The 15,899-nt window shown below is 39.0% G+C and overlaps 1 long non-coding RNA gene across 1 annotated transcript; it reads left to right on the top strand.

Annotated features, from left to right (window-relative positions):
- The first annotated feature begins 14,451 nt into the window (after window positions 1–14,451).
- LOC122331740 lies at window positions 14,452–15,693 on the top strand. The gene is made up of 3 exons (XR_006248278.1): window positions 14,452–14,702; window positions 14,874–15,048; window positions 15,136–15,693. It is a non-coding gene; the product is annotated as an uncharacterized LOC122331740 (long non-coding RNA).
- The last annotated feature ends 206 nt before the right edge of the window (window positions 15,694–15,899 follow it).

The following is a 15,899-nucleotide window of genomic DNA, read 5'->3' as shown; positions in this document are numbered from 1 at the left end:
GTTAAAACTGTCTGAAATGGATGAATCAATATCCAAAAGCTCATGTCGGATTTACGATGTAAAGGCACTGCTGTTCTGCACGAACATACCCGAAATGAGCAGGTAAAATACTGCAAAACTGGAGAGACACTGAGCCTCGCGATGTATACGTGCCGCCATCTTGGTCTTCTTTTTACTTGTTGCATCTAATTGTTCTCGTAAAGAAATTAATGCTTTGTGTAATTAATGAACCTTTTGTTGATTTTGTAATCTAATTAATCCATTCTGTATTTGTTCTGTGTAATCCAGATGAATATGGATTCAAGACCTGATTTAACTTCATTCCTTGCTTTTAAATTGGTCGGGTAAACCTCTTGGTTGGCCTACAGAGTCTATATATATTCTAGGATCTGGTTTATAACTTAGCTCTGGAATTAACTGGTTATTTTTCCCGGAAAGGGATTCAGGATTCCATTCTGTAATATGAATTTCTTGTATCAACCGTACTCTAGTACATTTTTCCTGCACTTCCCTTTGAATTGTCCCACATTTATACTTGTCAGTTTGGCAAAGCACTATACTATAGTCTATGGTATACCAGGTTGGAATTTCTGTTTGGCCCTTTTGAATTCTCATGTTCTCTGTTAGATCCAGACTTCTACATTTAGCTCTCAGTCTTGGTATGTGTTTAAAAAAAGAAGTTTGTGGTTGGCATTACTTGGGGAGCTTAAACATTCAGAAGGGTCTGAAGTCTTCTCCAAAATGGCAATAATCTCTTTTGAATTTTGCACAATGTTCTTAGTTGTATGGATTTGGAACGGCTATTAATTGGCTTCCAGGTGTTTTGGTACATACTAGGCAGTCTTTCTCATTTAATTCTGCTTCTGTGAAGGTGGCCCATTCATACCACTGATTACTTTGTGCCAGTTCCCACAAAACATCTAGCTTGGTGTCATCCTCGTACATATTGTCATTGTCCTCGCTGTTCCTGCGTTGCTTTCCATGTTGTCCTGCTTCAACTGAGTCACTGCTGTTTTTGGTGGAGGGCTGAAAAGTTGATGGTAAAAGTGAGGTTGGGCGGCAGAGAGTTGGTCGGTGCTTGACTTGTGGGGCTGGAGTTGTGATTGTTGTCTGTGGCTTGAACTTGTGACAGGCATGTGGTCAACATTATTAACGCTATTGTCCTGCTGAGCTCTCTGTTGCATGTTCTTCATTATTCTGTATCGTGGCTGGTCTTTCTTTGGGAACTCTTGTGCAGTGATTTCAGATGGTACCAAGTGCTGCTTCCTTCTACTTGAATAGCAGTTGGTGTTGCTGCAGTGATGTTATACGGCCCTTCCTTCTTGGCTCGTTCCATTTCCTTCTGAATACTCTCAGATAGACCTGATCTCCTGGGGTGATGGGACAGCTGGTTTCCATCTGCTCCGACAGCTCCTTTCTTTTTTCCTGCGCACAAATAGCTTTATGGATAGCAGTTAGATCTTTCATGTACGATTTTAACTCCATTTGTAGTTGTTCTAGTGGGGTCCTTTTTGTATGGACCTCTGTTACATGGTGCAGGCATCATGCGTCCATTAAGCATTTGGTGAGGTGTTAGATGTGTGTTTTGGTTAGTTTGCATGCGGTAACTCATCAGTGCAAGAGACAAAGCATCAACCCAATTTAATGTAGTGCTTGCACATATTTTGTTAATCTTGGATTTGAGAAGACCATTTACTTTTTCAACTTGTCCTTGGGATTGAGGATGGTAAACCGAACCTAGTCTTTGTTTTATTCTCAAATTCTGTAAGACTTGTTTTTATAGTTTTTTGGATAAAAGCTGATCCATTGTCACAACTTTATTTCTGAAGGAATTCCAAATCTTGGAAACACTTCTCTTGTCAAAATTTGATTACCGTTCCTGCTCCCTCATCTGCTGATGGTACTGCTTCTACCCACCGGCTAAGTCTATCGACAACCACAAGCATCTATCTCTTTCCCTGTACCCGTTTTATCATGTCCACATAATCCATAACTAAATGTTTGAAAGGACCTTCTGGTACAGGTATATGGCCTACTGGGGTCGTTATACCTTTTCTGACATTGTATTTAGCACAGACTTCACATGTAGAGACAAACTCTCCTACCATCGCATACAAGTATGGAGACCAATATCCTTGTCGTTTAATTTTCCTTATGACTTCCCCCTTTGCACAATGGTCAAAACCATGTGCATCTAGGATGAGAATATTTAGAAATGATGTGGGTGCAATGCTTTTTGTACCAAAGGAAATCAAACGTCCTAGGTATTCTACTTCTGGCAAGCAATATTGCAGTTTCATCCATGTACTGTAAACAGGTGCTCTCTAGCATAAGGTCTTCTAGATCAGTCTTGAGAACCTGGTTAAATATGTGTGGTGACAATTTTATATCACATTGGGAGTCTTGCATAGGTGTATTGTTTACCTGCATACGTAAATGCAAACAGATACCTACTTTCCTCTGCTACAGGAATACTGAAAAAGGCAGAGCAAAGGTCAATTACTGTAAAGTACTTGGCTTGAGGAGGGATGTTTGTTAGCAATGTGTGAGGGTTGGCCAATCTTCTGTTATAGCATTGATTGCTCTCAGATCATGTACAAGACGCCATTTGACTTTGTTTGCTTTGAGTATAGGATAGATGGGTGTGTTGCAGTAACTTTTTTTTGTTTCTACCAACACTTTTGCTTTAACAAGTCCCTCAATTGTGTTTTTATGCCTAATTCAGCCTCTTGACTCAAATGGTATTGTATTTTCCGAGGAAGGCGTGCATTGAGTTTTAGCCTCACTTGTACTGGACTGGCTTACCTTACTAACCCTACGTCTGTCTCATGCTGGGACCATAGCTCAGCAGGTACCTGGTTTATTGCTCCCTGCAAAAGTTCAGCCGTAGTGCTTTCTGAGTCTGGTATTGCCATTACTTGCTCAAATTGCTTTTGATAATCACCTCCTGTGGGATGCCTAATAATGAAGTACCACAGAATTTTTATGTAGTTTTGGTCAATGGAATGAAAGATTAACATTTACTTTTTGTGTGGCTTGTTTCATCCATCTGTCCTAAATGCTTGGTTTCCCATTTTTTCCCTACATATAAAGGTATATGCGGTACTGAATCATTCATATCAATCCATTTTGTTTATAAATTCATTTTCCGTAATTTTTAAGGCTGCTCCTTGTTCATTTGTTGTTGTTGTTGTTGTTGTTGTTGTTGTTGTTGTTGTTGTGAGATCATTTCATTTGTTTCTTCCTGCCATTCTTTTCTAGAATTTTGTTTCTTGTTGGGTCGTATTTCATTATGGAATCCTGACTTGGGTATTCGTAACTCAGGGGTCTGTGCTTCTATGAATTTACCCCATTCGTCAATGATCTGTTTTACATCATCTTCTATCTGCCCTATCCAATATACATTTGCTTAAGCTTGAAATCATCATTTGAGCTCCTGCATATCTACATACACTCCGTCAGTGGAGCACCAAATTTGCAAGCCTAATTTACGCAATGCATCTCTTCCTAATAGGTTAATAGGAGTTTGACCTGATATCAGAACAGGCATGGTAACACTTGTCTTTTGTTTTGTAGGCAAATTGGAGCAGTCATAGGGATTAACTTTACTTGTCCCGAGAATCCTACTGTCTTTACAAATTTTCCAGACATGGGGAGGTGTGAGGCATAATTTGACTTTACACATGTATAGACTGCTCCTGTGTCTATCATCATTGGAACTGTTTTGCCTTCTACTTCTATTTGCAATATGGGTTCTTGATTTGCATTGGTTGTTAAAACTGGTAGTAGACTCTCCCCTATAAGATTCTCTGGGCACCCCTAATAATTTGGATTTCGCCATGGGCCTGCAAAATTTTTATAGCGTGTCTAGTCACCTGCCCCCCTTCTAAACTCGGGATCTGTTGTCCATGGATTGGAACAATCTCTTTTTATATGTCCTGGCTGTCCACATCTCCAGCACAGTCCAGGAGGAAGATTAACAGCTCTGTTTCCTCCCCTTGGAGGTTGTAGTTGTTTTCTTTTCCACTCAGGGGGTCCTGGCTGGGCATAGACATGAACAATGGGTGTAGGTGTCTGGGTTGTGTTTGGGGGGGTCAATGTGGGCACAGCTGGGTGTGAAACATTAATGGGAGCCATTAAACTCATTTGGTTGGACTCCTCAGTTTTCAAACTGTTTGAGTCTTTTTCTTGTTTTTAGCTGTTCCTCAAGTTGCAACTGAGTCAGTTTTCGTTGAATCTCTTTTTCTTGCTCTTTGAGCCTCAGTTCATTTTTCCTATATAGTTCAACGGCATGAGTCCCATGATCACAAAACTCTGTGTGATTTGGAGGTCAAACCGACAACATCCTCCAGCTTGCCTTTCACAGTTAGTGGCATGGCCTCTATTACAGAGTTTCTGAAAAATGTAGACATAAGAGGGTCACCTTCTGGATTTCCTTCAGTTTCTTGTCTCCATCTTTTCAATTGTCTCTGTACATAGGTGATGGGATTTTCAGTTTCCCCCAACTAGTCTCCCCTCAATGCTTTCGGGTCGACCTTAGTGGGGTACTCAGCACGCAGCGCCTGCCAAATGTCGAGACTGTGTGCATCAAACTCAATTCCGTCCATGTTATGTGTGTCCACTGCTCCTCGAGGCCAGCTGCCTGTAAGATTTCTTCCATCTTTATTCCTCCTCCTATAGTCTTTGCTAGGAGTGCTTTGACATCCCCCACAGCCAAAAGTTTGCCTGCTGTCTCTTCTTCAAACACCCTAATCCATTTTCCAGCTCCCTCGTGCATGTCAGGTCGTGCATGTCAGGTAACCGGGTGATCAGACACTCTACATCTTGTGTTGCCCATGGAATATATTGAGCTCTTGTACCCTTAATTAAAATTGGAAGCTGTTTGTTCAGCGATCTTAATCGTCCCTTATATGTGTCCCCCCTGTTCTCATCAGATGCAAGCTCTCCTTCATCTCTTAACCTCATTTCTGTATCTTTGAATCTTTGCGTTATTTCTTCTAGCCCGCTTCCCTCATTGAGATCCTCATTTTCCCTTTCTGACTCAGATTTTTGTTCATATGGTGTTTTCATCTTGTCTAAGGCTGTCTGTACTTCTTAATCACTTATCACAAGTCCCTTTATATATAGGGCTCATTTATTTAATCCAAACAAGACAAAACTACGAAAGGTTCATACATTCATGCTTCAGTCACACCGTACATACTGTTCAGTTGAGCTCACACTAATAGTGCATACTTTACATAGAACAATTTCTGAACGCTAAAACACAAAACAAATATTTCATCGATACTCCTCCTCAATCCAATGAAATTACCTATCGAACATGTACTCTGCCTCACTTGATACACTTCTGCTACCCCAGCGAAGACAACCTTTTCCCAGATTTATACTTCAACAATGTTTCTAAAGTTTTTAGTCTGTTTTTCTTGTTTTGTCTTAAATTCTCTCAATTGCTCCTCTCCAATTACGGTGCGGGCCACCCCAGTTAATTTATGACCTCACATATAACCTTCAACAACCTATCTTCCAAGTTATAATTGACACAAGACAAACAGAGCTAGCCCAACATAACAAACCCCTGTGGGAATTTTCTACCTCAATTAATGTCTGGTATTGGCATGATCCAGATTTAAAATTCCAAGTTTCTTTTCCGATCGTTATACCTTCCTTTATTGTCACTTTATGTAATCACGGGTCCCTTATCCTTGAATTTTTTTTTTTTTTTTTGTATTTTCTGAGTCTTACTTGAGTTTGAAATGTAATTAATTTGGCCAATACCCACAAAAAACTGGGAATTTTAATTGCCAAGGAGGGATGGGATGAATTCAGGAATTTGACACCTCTCTTGGACTCACTCACAGCCGCGCTTTAATCCACCTGCAGGATTTTCTTTTTATCTACAAAGACATATTCTGTCTGGATTCACTGTTCTCCTCAAGTCCAAACCAACAGAAGATACAGATTACTGCATGCATTTAGTGTTAGTGTTTTTGGAAGCAAAACCCAATTTTCAAAACCCAAGAATCTTTTCTTCACTTGGTTCGATTATTTTTAGAAGAACATGAGGTGTCTCACCACGAGTAGGTTCTGGCGAACAACACAACCTAACCTATGAAGCAAAAACTGCTTACCTTTGGCCAAGTTGTTGTGTTGCCAGTCCAAAATTCGCTCGCAGTCGTCCACCCCTGTTGTCCTTTTTGTATCCTGTTCGTGACGCCAATTGTTGTGGATTCCCCGGATTAAAGAAACTCTGAGCACTAGGTTTTGATAGCAAAAGTCAGACTTTTATTGATCAGTATAAGCCGAGTCTGTCTAAGGTCCAAACTGAACCACTCTATAGACGGCACTCCCCCTCACCACTATTCTGGGGCTTTTATATGGTCGTCACAGTAATATATGGTGGGCTCCTGAAATACACCTGTGATCCTCATTTAGCAAGGGTAAGACAACAGATGTAAAATGCCAAAAACAGATTGGTTTTAAATAGTGGGTTTTTTAGCTTAGGTCTGACTGCAGTTATAATGGTAAACTAAATTTTATGAGATTTTCTTTATATTTTGATTAACAAAAACTTCTTCACTTTCCGCCTGAACTTTAATATGTCCAGAAAAATGAACTTTCTGATAAAATTTCATGTCTGCCTTCCTTCCCAGGGAGGAATGGTTTAGTTTGCTAGTACTTGCGCCACTATTTTTTTTTTTTTTTTTTTTTTTTTTCTTTGCAAGAAGCAAGACAAAACTCATACCTTTCCTTGTTACTTGATGGCAGATCAATCAACTCTAAAGCATCATTTTAGTTGGTAAATTCTGGACACATTTTTCTCATTGGAGATTTTTACACTAACAGAGGATAAAGTTCTTTCTCATTAGCTCTATAATTCCTTTCGTTTTCCTTAACCATACCACCTGCTTTTTCTCTTTCGCGTCATCCAGCACAAACAGTGCACCGAGTTTCCCTACATGCACATTCCCTCTTTTCTACATTCTTTATCCTTCATACCCTTCTACAACTTTCTCTCCTCTTCTAAATTGGTGCCAAATCACCCTGAGACTGCGACCATGCTTGGTCATTGCAATATAATATTAAGATTTGTTATAATATGAATTACATTTAAAAATAATATGACTTACATTTTCTTTTACTTGTCTCTGGTGAGCCTCTTGCAACTTCAGAATGGCCGATTATCATTTCTCTAATCTTTTTTTAAAGATGCACCCTTGGTTTGGCCCTATGGTTCCAGTAGTCTTGACATGTGCATTGTGTGCATAGGCCATACTGGGAACATGGTTCAAACTGCTGCTCAATTTGAAGATTTTTGCAAATACAATTTGAAATTGGGCACAATTTTCGTTTGTCTTGAGCTGTGATGTCACTAGGTGCATTCATTCAAGAATCCATTGAGGTGTGAGAAAGTTTGGGGGTTGGGCAAACCCAAAGCAAATGGAACCAACACATGTTGTTTTGATTTACCTTTTTGATGCTGTTTGTCTAGCTGTCTGAAGACAATTTAAAGGTCCAAACTATACACTGCATTGTCAAGACTAATCTTTGAAAAGATGTCAAGCCGAATGTTATTATTATTATTTTTTTTTTATTTGATTTTAATTTCTCCATCTCTCCCTCAGGAGAGATAGTGAAATCTCTTTGAATGAGTTTAGCCCTGGTTACAAGGCAAATTTTCCCCGATTCAAGTTCCCACACACTACCTGGATCATCAACTATTCCACTGTAACATACAGCTAACTGACAAAACCTTTCGGTGTATTCACTCAGTTTCCTCTCCTCTGCACACAGCTAGTGATTCTTGACCAGTCTATTTTGGGTTACATAAGTCTTTAGAATTTTCAAAACGCCTTCTCTCAAATCGCCTTTACATGCATACTGTAGTTCAGAAGTAACAGCCCAAGTAACAGCCAACTCGAAACTATTGAATTCAGATTCAGTTAGAATCTGTGACATCACCTGTATGACATCTGCTAATGACATGTCGTAGAGATGCATTTTGCTAATCAAGGCTCTTCTAAATACAGAAAAGTGTGTGTGGGCTAAGGGTAAGCTCTGGGATAATCTCTATCTTTAGATCCTAGTATATTTGCAATGGTTTGGACCTGGATAACAAAACAGTTGGGAGGAACACTTTCAATTATCTCCTAGCACCACATACCTTCACTGAATCTACAGACACCTAATCTGATGGCTATCTCAGTTTCAAAGAAAGCTTGCAAGTCAGGACAAATGTTATCAGGCTGACTAACTTCCACATCAGTTTTTCTAAAGCTTTGTTGCAGTTTATTGGCTTTGACAAAGAAATTATTCTAGCACGTAGCTCTTTGTTCTATTTCTCTAGCTCTGAGTTGCGCTGAGACTGTTGTATAGATAGTGCTAAGCCAAATTCTGTGGCAGCAGATAATGCCTCTCACATTGTTCTTGTGTAAAACATGCTCCTAAAACCTTTTTACACTCTCTACAGACCAAGTCTTATCTGGATGGATCTCATATTTCTGAGTTAGTTCTTGTCTAACTTTCCCAGTGATTATAAGGTTCAATTGCACACCTAACAGTGATTTGAATTCATTATCTGACCACAAAGTCAGAGTCGCAAGGCCACCTTTTTCAGTTGTGGGAATTAGTCTAGCATTCTTTTTGAACATTTGAGACTACGCAAACAAAACACTAAACATCTCTGATCAACAGAGGGTATACTTGTCAACCTTCTCTAACAAAATGGAGGACAACACAAATATTTGCACGTAATGCCAATCTTCCCTGTTGATTCAAAGGAGGATAAATTATTCCCTGCCTAAAACGGAGGATAACAAATATTAGCACAGAAACAAATTGGCTCAAAGGGGAACATTTATAATCACTTATAGCTGTTAGATTTGAACACACTCCCCCCCCCTTTAAACTGTTGTTCTGTCTGATCCTTTTCCCTCCTAGATGTGACTTTCCTTTTTAAGTGTTTTGTAGTATGTATGATCTATACATCCTTCTACATGTTAGAAGGGTTCAGTCGGTCATTAGTGTGTTCTATTCAATTCAAGTTTATTTGTATAGCGCTTTTTACAATGGCTATTGTTCCAAAGCAGCAGCACAAAAGCAAATCATTACACAACAGGATGAATTACAATACAAGAAAATTCAAGATAGAATTAGTCATTAAGAGAATTAATTAATGAATTAATCCAGACGGAAGGTTAAGTTTTCCTCGACATCATCGCAGGAAGGTCATCTCCTCACTGGGTCCACTGGAGAGGCTCGGTACCTAGATGCCTCGGGATCTGCATCCCGAGGTGGAGACAAAAGGATAATTAGCGTAGCGGCCATTCATACTATTGGGAATCACAATGTACTGTAGCATAGGTTTATGTGAATCTTTATGAGTATGCTTGGCTAAAAGATATGTCTTTAGCCTAGACTTAAACTGAGAGAGTGTGTCTGATCCCCGAACATTAGCAGGAAGGTTATTCCAGAGTTTGGGTGCCAAATGTGAAAAATGCTCGACCACCTTTAGTGGACTTTGCTATTCGAGGAACTACCAGGAGCCCTGAGTTTTGAGATCTTAAAGAGCGTGACGGGTTGTAGCGAGACAGAAGGCTGGTCAGATAAATGGGGGCTAAACCATTTAGAGCCTTGTAGGTCAGTAACAGTACATTATAATCAATTCGGAAATGAACAGGCAGCCAGTGCAGGAGGATAAAACTGGGGTTATATGATCATATTTTCTTGTCCTGGTAAGAACTCGAGCGGCTGCGTTCTGCACTAACTGAAGCTTGTTTATTGAAGATGCTGGACAACCAGCGAGCAGCGCATTACAGTAATCCAGTCTAGATGTCATGAACGCATGAACTAGCTTTTCTGCATCTGAGAGAGAGAGCATGTGTCTGAGTTTAGCAATATTTCTAAGATGAAAGTAGGCAGATTTTGTAACATGATTGATGTGGTGTTCGAAGGACAGGTTGCTGTCCAATATCACACCCAAGTCTTTAACTGTCTGAGTAACATTTTATATCCCATCCATCTAATTGTAGTTTGAGCTCAGAAATTTGCTGCAAACAAGTTTTTGGGCCGATAAGAAGCACCTCTTTTATTAGAGTTTAATAGAAGAAAATTTTTATGTCTTTAACACACTCTGTTAATTTAGACATTTCTGATAACTCATCAGGCTTAGATGAAATGTATAGCTGTGTGTCATCTGCATAACCGTGGAAATTAACCCTGTGCTTTCTAATAATGTTCCCCAGGGGCAGCATGTATATAGAGAACAGTAAGGGGCCTAAAACTGATCCTTGAGGCACACCACACTTTACAGGCGTTATACTAGAGCGGTCTCAGTTTATATCAGCAAATTGATAACGGTCTGATAGGTATGATTTAAACCACTTTAAAGCCTGTTGTCGCTGACACAACTTTTTCTAATATTTTTGATATAAATGGGAGATTTGATATCGGTCTGTAGTTAGTTCATTAGGATCAAGTTGTGGTTTTTTGATCAGAGGCTTAATAATTGCTAATTTGAATGGATTAGGAACGTGACCTAATGATAGGGAGGAGTTAATAATATTTAGAAGAGGTTCACCAGCAGCTGGTAATATATCTTTCAGAAATTTAGTTGGAATAGGATCTAATACACACGTGGCAGATTTAGACTTATTGATTAGTTTAACTCTTCCTGTCCTATGGTTGCAAAAACACTGTGACTGAATTTGCTGGGTACTGAGTAAGGCTGGATTATAGGACAAAGTTAAGGGTCGATTTTCTGTTATTTTAAGTCTGATATTATCTATTTTATTAGTGAAGAATTGTATGAAGTCATTGCTACTTAACTGAGAGGGGTGTGCAGCGTTCTGTTGCTGACCGATCATTTGTTAATCTAGCCACTGTGCTAAATAGAAATCTAGGATTGTTTTGGTTGCTTTCAATGAGTTTACGGAGGTGCTCGGCTCTGGCTGCTTTTAGTGACTGTCTATAAATGCACATAATGTCCTTGTAGGCAATTCTAAAAACCTCTAGCTTAGTCTTTCTCCACTTACGTTCTAGTGAACGAGTAGCTGTTTTTAGAGCGTGTGTATGACTATTGTACCATGGTACACTTTTTTTATTCTCTCTAATCTTTTTAACTTGATGGGAGCGACAGTATCTAATTTGCGAGTGAAGATAATGCACATACTGCTGGTCATTTGCTCAAGATCATCTGCATTCTCAGGTTTGCGGAGCAGGTCAGATAGATCTGGTAGGTTATTTGTGAATTTATCTACAGTGGTTGGGATAATGGTTCTACCCAGTTGGTAACGAGGTGCTGCTCGGTTAATCTCACTTACAGAGAGTTTATAAGATATTAGGAAATGATCAGTGATATCATCACTTAGAGGTAAGATATCTAGGTCTAAAACATCGATGCCATGCGAAATAATTAAATCTAATGTATGCTTACAGCAGTGAGGTGGGCCAGTTACATTTTGCTTTAGCCCAAAAGATAATAAATTTGTGAAAGTAGCTCCTACTGTATTATTTGGGTCGTCTACATGAATGTTGAAATCACCGATAATAAGTGCTCTATCTTTAAGTCTGAAATAAAATCATTAAATTCCTCAAGAAAATCTACACAAGCTCATAAGTGTGTGTCTACATAAAAAAAACTACGTGCGTGTGTGTGTGTGTGTGCTACTCGTGGGGTGAATGAGTTTGCTCTACACTTTTGATTACTTGACAAGAAGTGTTTTTCTGTGTCCAAAAGTATTCCATGTGTTCATAATTTCCTTTCTTATAAAAGTACTTGTTGTATACATGCCAAAAGATGTCATCTTTTGTTTTTTTGGCTAAAGGGGTAAAACTCCCCTCTAAATCATTGTATTCTGGAATAAACTTTGAAGTAAGGAAATATACGTCTCTGTATGTCTTCTTGCTCCCTGGCTGTTACACCCTATGAGATCGAGAATTTGTGAGAACAGCGGGACATTTTAAAAGATGTTAATTAACAATAGCTAAAGCTATAATAAATATTTAGATTTTAGAATTAACTTTAGCAAAATTAAGGTTACAATCATTTGATCTGTTCGTCCACTGAGCAGACAATAATTATCAATTCTAGCAAAAGGTTATTTTCAAGGAAGAATAGCTTTAGGTGTGAGCTAGAGGTTTTCCTCGGTCATCTCGCTGTGGACTTTCCTACATTTTCAAGTGAAAGTTATTCAAGTTATTTGAAGGTAACTACCAGAAGGTTGGACTCAAAGACTTGAATCTGTAGAGAATCCATCTCAAAGAAAGGAACGTTTTTGAGCCTTGAATAGTTAGTGTTAATAGTTAGGGAGGGTTGTACCAATGATTCTCTCAGCAGTCCTGACTACCCTCTGTAGTCTTGGTAGCTGAGCTGAACCAAAGAGTTACAGAAGTGCAGAGGATGTATTCAATGGAGTAGAACTGTTTTAGCAGTTCCTGTGCTGGGCCTTTTTCACAATGGAGTCAACGTGAGTGTCCCACTTCAGGTCCTGGGAGATGATGGTGCCCAGAAACCTGAAAGACTCCACTGTTACCACAGAGCTGTCCATGATGGTGAGTGGAGGGAGTGCAGGGTGATTCCTCCTGAAGTACACTATCATCTCCACTGTTTTGAGTGTTGAGCTCCAAGTTCAGCCAGCTCTTTAACCTCCAGTCTGTAAGCAGACTCATCACCGTCCTGTATGAGGCTGATGACTGTGGTGTCGTCCGCAAACTTCAGGAGTTTGACAGAGGCTTCTTTAGAGGTGCAGTCATTGGTGTAGAGCAGTGGTTCCCAACCTTTTCTTGTTTGAGGCACGCTTGGAAAGCCTTTCAAAAGTTCCCGGCACCCTTATAAGGAAATATATATTTAAAATCTCCGTAGCTTTTTTATTATTATTTTATTTGTTTCATTTCGAGAGTTTGCATGCAACAACACCTTATACCTAGTCCTAGATGATATGAGAATACTGTTTACACTGATTCTGCCTTAATAAAAAAAATTGTTGAAATTTTGGCGGCACCCTCAAAATATCTCACGGCACCCCTTAGTGCCGCGGCACACCGGTTGGGAACCACTGGTGTAGAGGGAGAAGAGCAGTGGGGAGAGGACACAACTATGAGGGGCTCCAGTGCTGGTTGTATGGGTGCTGGATGAGAATTTTCCCAGCCTCACTAACTTCTGTCTGTCTGTCAGGAAGCTGCTGATCCACTGACAGACGGAGGTGGGCACCGAGAGTTGGGTTAATTTGGGGTGGAGGAGGTTTGGGATGATAGTGTTGAAGGCCAAGCTAAAGTCCAGGTCCAAGCTAAACTGTCTAGGTGTTGCAGAACATAATGCAGTCCCATATTGACTGCATCATCCACTGACCTGTATGCTCTGTAGGCAAACTGCAGGGGATCCAGTAAGGATCCAGTGAAGTCCTTCAGATAAACCAAGACCAATTTTTCAAATGATTTCATGACCACAGACGTTAGAGCTATGGGTCTGAAATCATTAAATCCAGTAAATTTGGGTTTCTTTTGGGATGATGGTGGAAGTTTCAGTCTGGATTCAGGTGAGCAGCTCTCTCTGGGGTCACGGTACAAAAACTTTTTTTTTTTTTTTTTTTTTTTTATTGCTTAAGATTTGGATCATCAAGCAATCAATGTGTGAACACGTGTTTGTGTTAGTTCATGTGTCTTAGGTTTAGCCAATAAAGCCACATGTATTAAAAAGAAATGTATATTGTGTTTTGTGCTTACAACTTAATGTCTTAATTAGCACAGTAACAAGATCTGCAATTTAAGTGTTTTCACTAGATTTTGGATTTTAATATCCAGCAAAGAGTTGATGTTATGCGGCTCGTGAATCCCTGGCAAACTCGGTGATCAGCCATAAAACTTAAATCTTTTGTTTTGAGCTAATTTGCCACATTTGCACTGAGACTTAGACAAGCTTGTTTATATTTTCATACAATTGGGCATATTTAAATCTTTTGATTACATTTATACATGATGTTTTGGTACATAAACACCATAGCTGTGCTGGGATTTCGTCTATACTTGATATGAAATCAGTAGCATTACTTGCATTTCATATGCAAGTAATGTTTATACCACTAAATCCAAAACGATCTTAAACTTAAAAAATCTTAGAAATATGTATAAAAAAACAGAAAGCTTAAGCATTACATTTATATTTTGACCTTACTATTTGGGGAACACAGTCTTTATAGATTGGACAATGCAAGTGTAACCCAGGTTAGAATTCAACCGTGTGTGTGTGTGTGTGTGTATTTATATGCATTTAAATGTAGTAAAATGTTGCACAAAATGTTTTCTAAAAATAATCAGTATAATTTCAAAATACAGAAATATAATGTCTCGTAGAGCGAAATAAAGAGTTTGCAAATAAATCAAATAAGGAAATTTAAAAAGCGGAAAAATATAGGCGCGTAGACGCAGGTTACGTGTTGACGTCATTAGACGCGACCCGGAAAAAACGTGAGAAGTGTGCTTTGCTGATCGCGGGAGCAGAGACGGAGCGATAAGGCAAATATCTTCAGAATCCTCGATTATATTCTAGCGATTTTACACTTCATGCGTTTTAAAACCTGTACTGAATTAATATCGGGTCATATTAAGAGCGGAGATTATTGGTTTTAACACAGATGGTTCTTGATTGAGAGTGCCGTGAAAATTCCATGCGGATGTTAATGGTATGCGAAACCCTCCCGGCTTTGGTGAGTTTAAGTGTAATATTGTGTTCATTTCTTCTGAAGTTAAACGTTATTTCATACCTTGCTGTTCGGAGACATGACAATGTATGAGGTATAATGGATGCTTTGCGGACAGAAAATGGAGCACTTAAAAATGGTAGTATGTGAATAATTAATATTTTATGTTATGAACAGGTTGTTTTTTGTGAAGCACGAGATGGTGAGCCACCCAAGAAACCCAAGATATTTGAGTCGATTCGGATCATCAAAAGAGAGATTCTGTTAAACATTCTCCCAGCGATAGTTGCCTTTATGAGTGTGTCGAACATCACTGACTAAAACGGTTTATATTGCTTTCATTTACATAAATGTTAGTGAAAGGAATAAATGTCGCAGTTTATTATCAGCTATATGTGTTCTGGTGATTTTACTAACAGTAGTTTCAAATTTCTTTTAGGACGGTGACCGCATTACCGGTATCTTGCACAAGAAAGTGTCGTTCAGTTTTGAGTTCACTGGAAAGTCATGAGTGAGTACACATTCAGTCAAGCATGAATAACAGTGTAAAAAGACTTGACTGAATGTCATTGGAGTAAACTGAAATGGCTGTGCCGTCAGAAACTCAGGACGCACTGCAAATCTAAAACGGTATCATCCACCGAGATTTCCGGACTCATTTGTCAGGTTTAGATCTGGATAAATCATGAGGATTAAACCGTGCACGGAACACCCGATTCTGCCTTTTCACTGAGGTTTTGTACCTTTTTAATGCTGAAATCAAAAACCTGCAATACTTCGATTAATGAAGTGTGAACGTCAGCTGGGACCCTTAAGTGAGTGCTGATGTGGTTTTTTTTAAGGGTACCCACACACAAAGATCAAATTTGCATACACCTGTTGGGGCCTCATTTATATGATAATATATCATGATAATCTTTTAACGAGATACTCACCGAAATTGAACAGCGGGTTTTAACGAGGTTAAAAGGATGTCGTTTAATTTTAAATTGCAGAATCCCACCAACATATGATGTCCCTTTTTAAAGCAGTCATTAAAATGTTAACTGAAATTGTTGGGGTTTTTTTTTTTAAATTCCAATACACGTCTGAATAATGTAACATGAAAATGCAAGGTCACAACAAATGTTTAAACATGTAAACCATTTTTTTATGAAACTTACGAAAAATCCTTTCAATACAAATACCGCAAACAAGTTTCAT

Source organism: Puntigrus tetrazona, unplaced genomic scaffold (genome assembly GCF_018831695.1).
Source record: "Puntigrus tetrazona isolate hp1 unplaced genomic scaffold, ASM1883169v1 S000000001, whole genome shotgun sequence".
In the NCBI taxonomy this organism is placed as follows: domain Eukaryota; kingdom Metazoa; phylum Chordata; class Actinopteri; order Cypriniformes; family Cyprinidae; genus Puntigrus; species Puntigrus tetrazona.
Note: the sequence above shows the minus strand (reverse complement) of the source record. Positions and strands in the feature narration are given on the sequence as shown.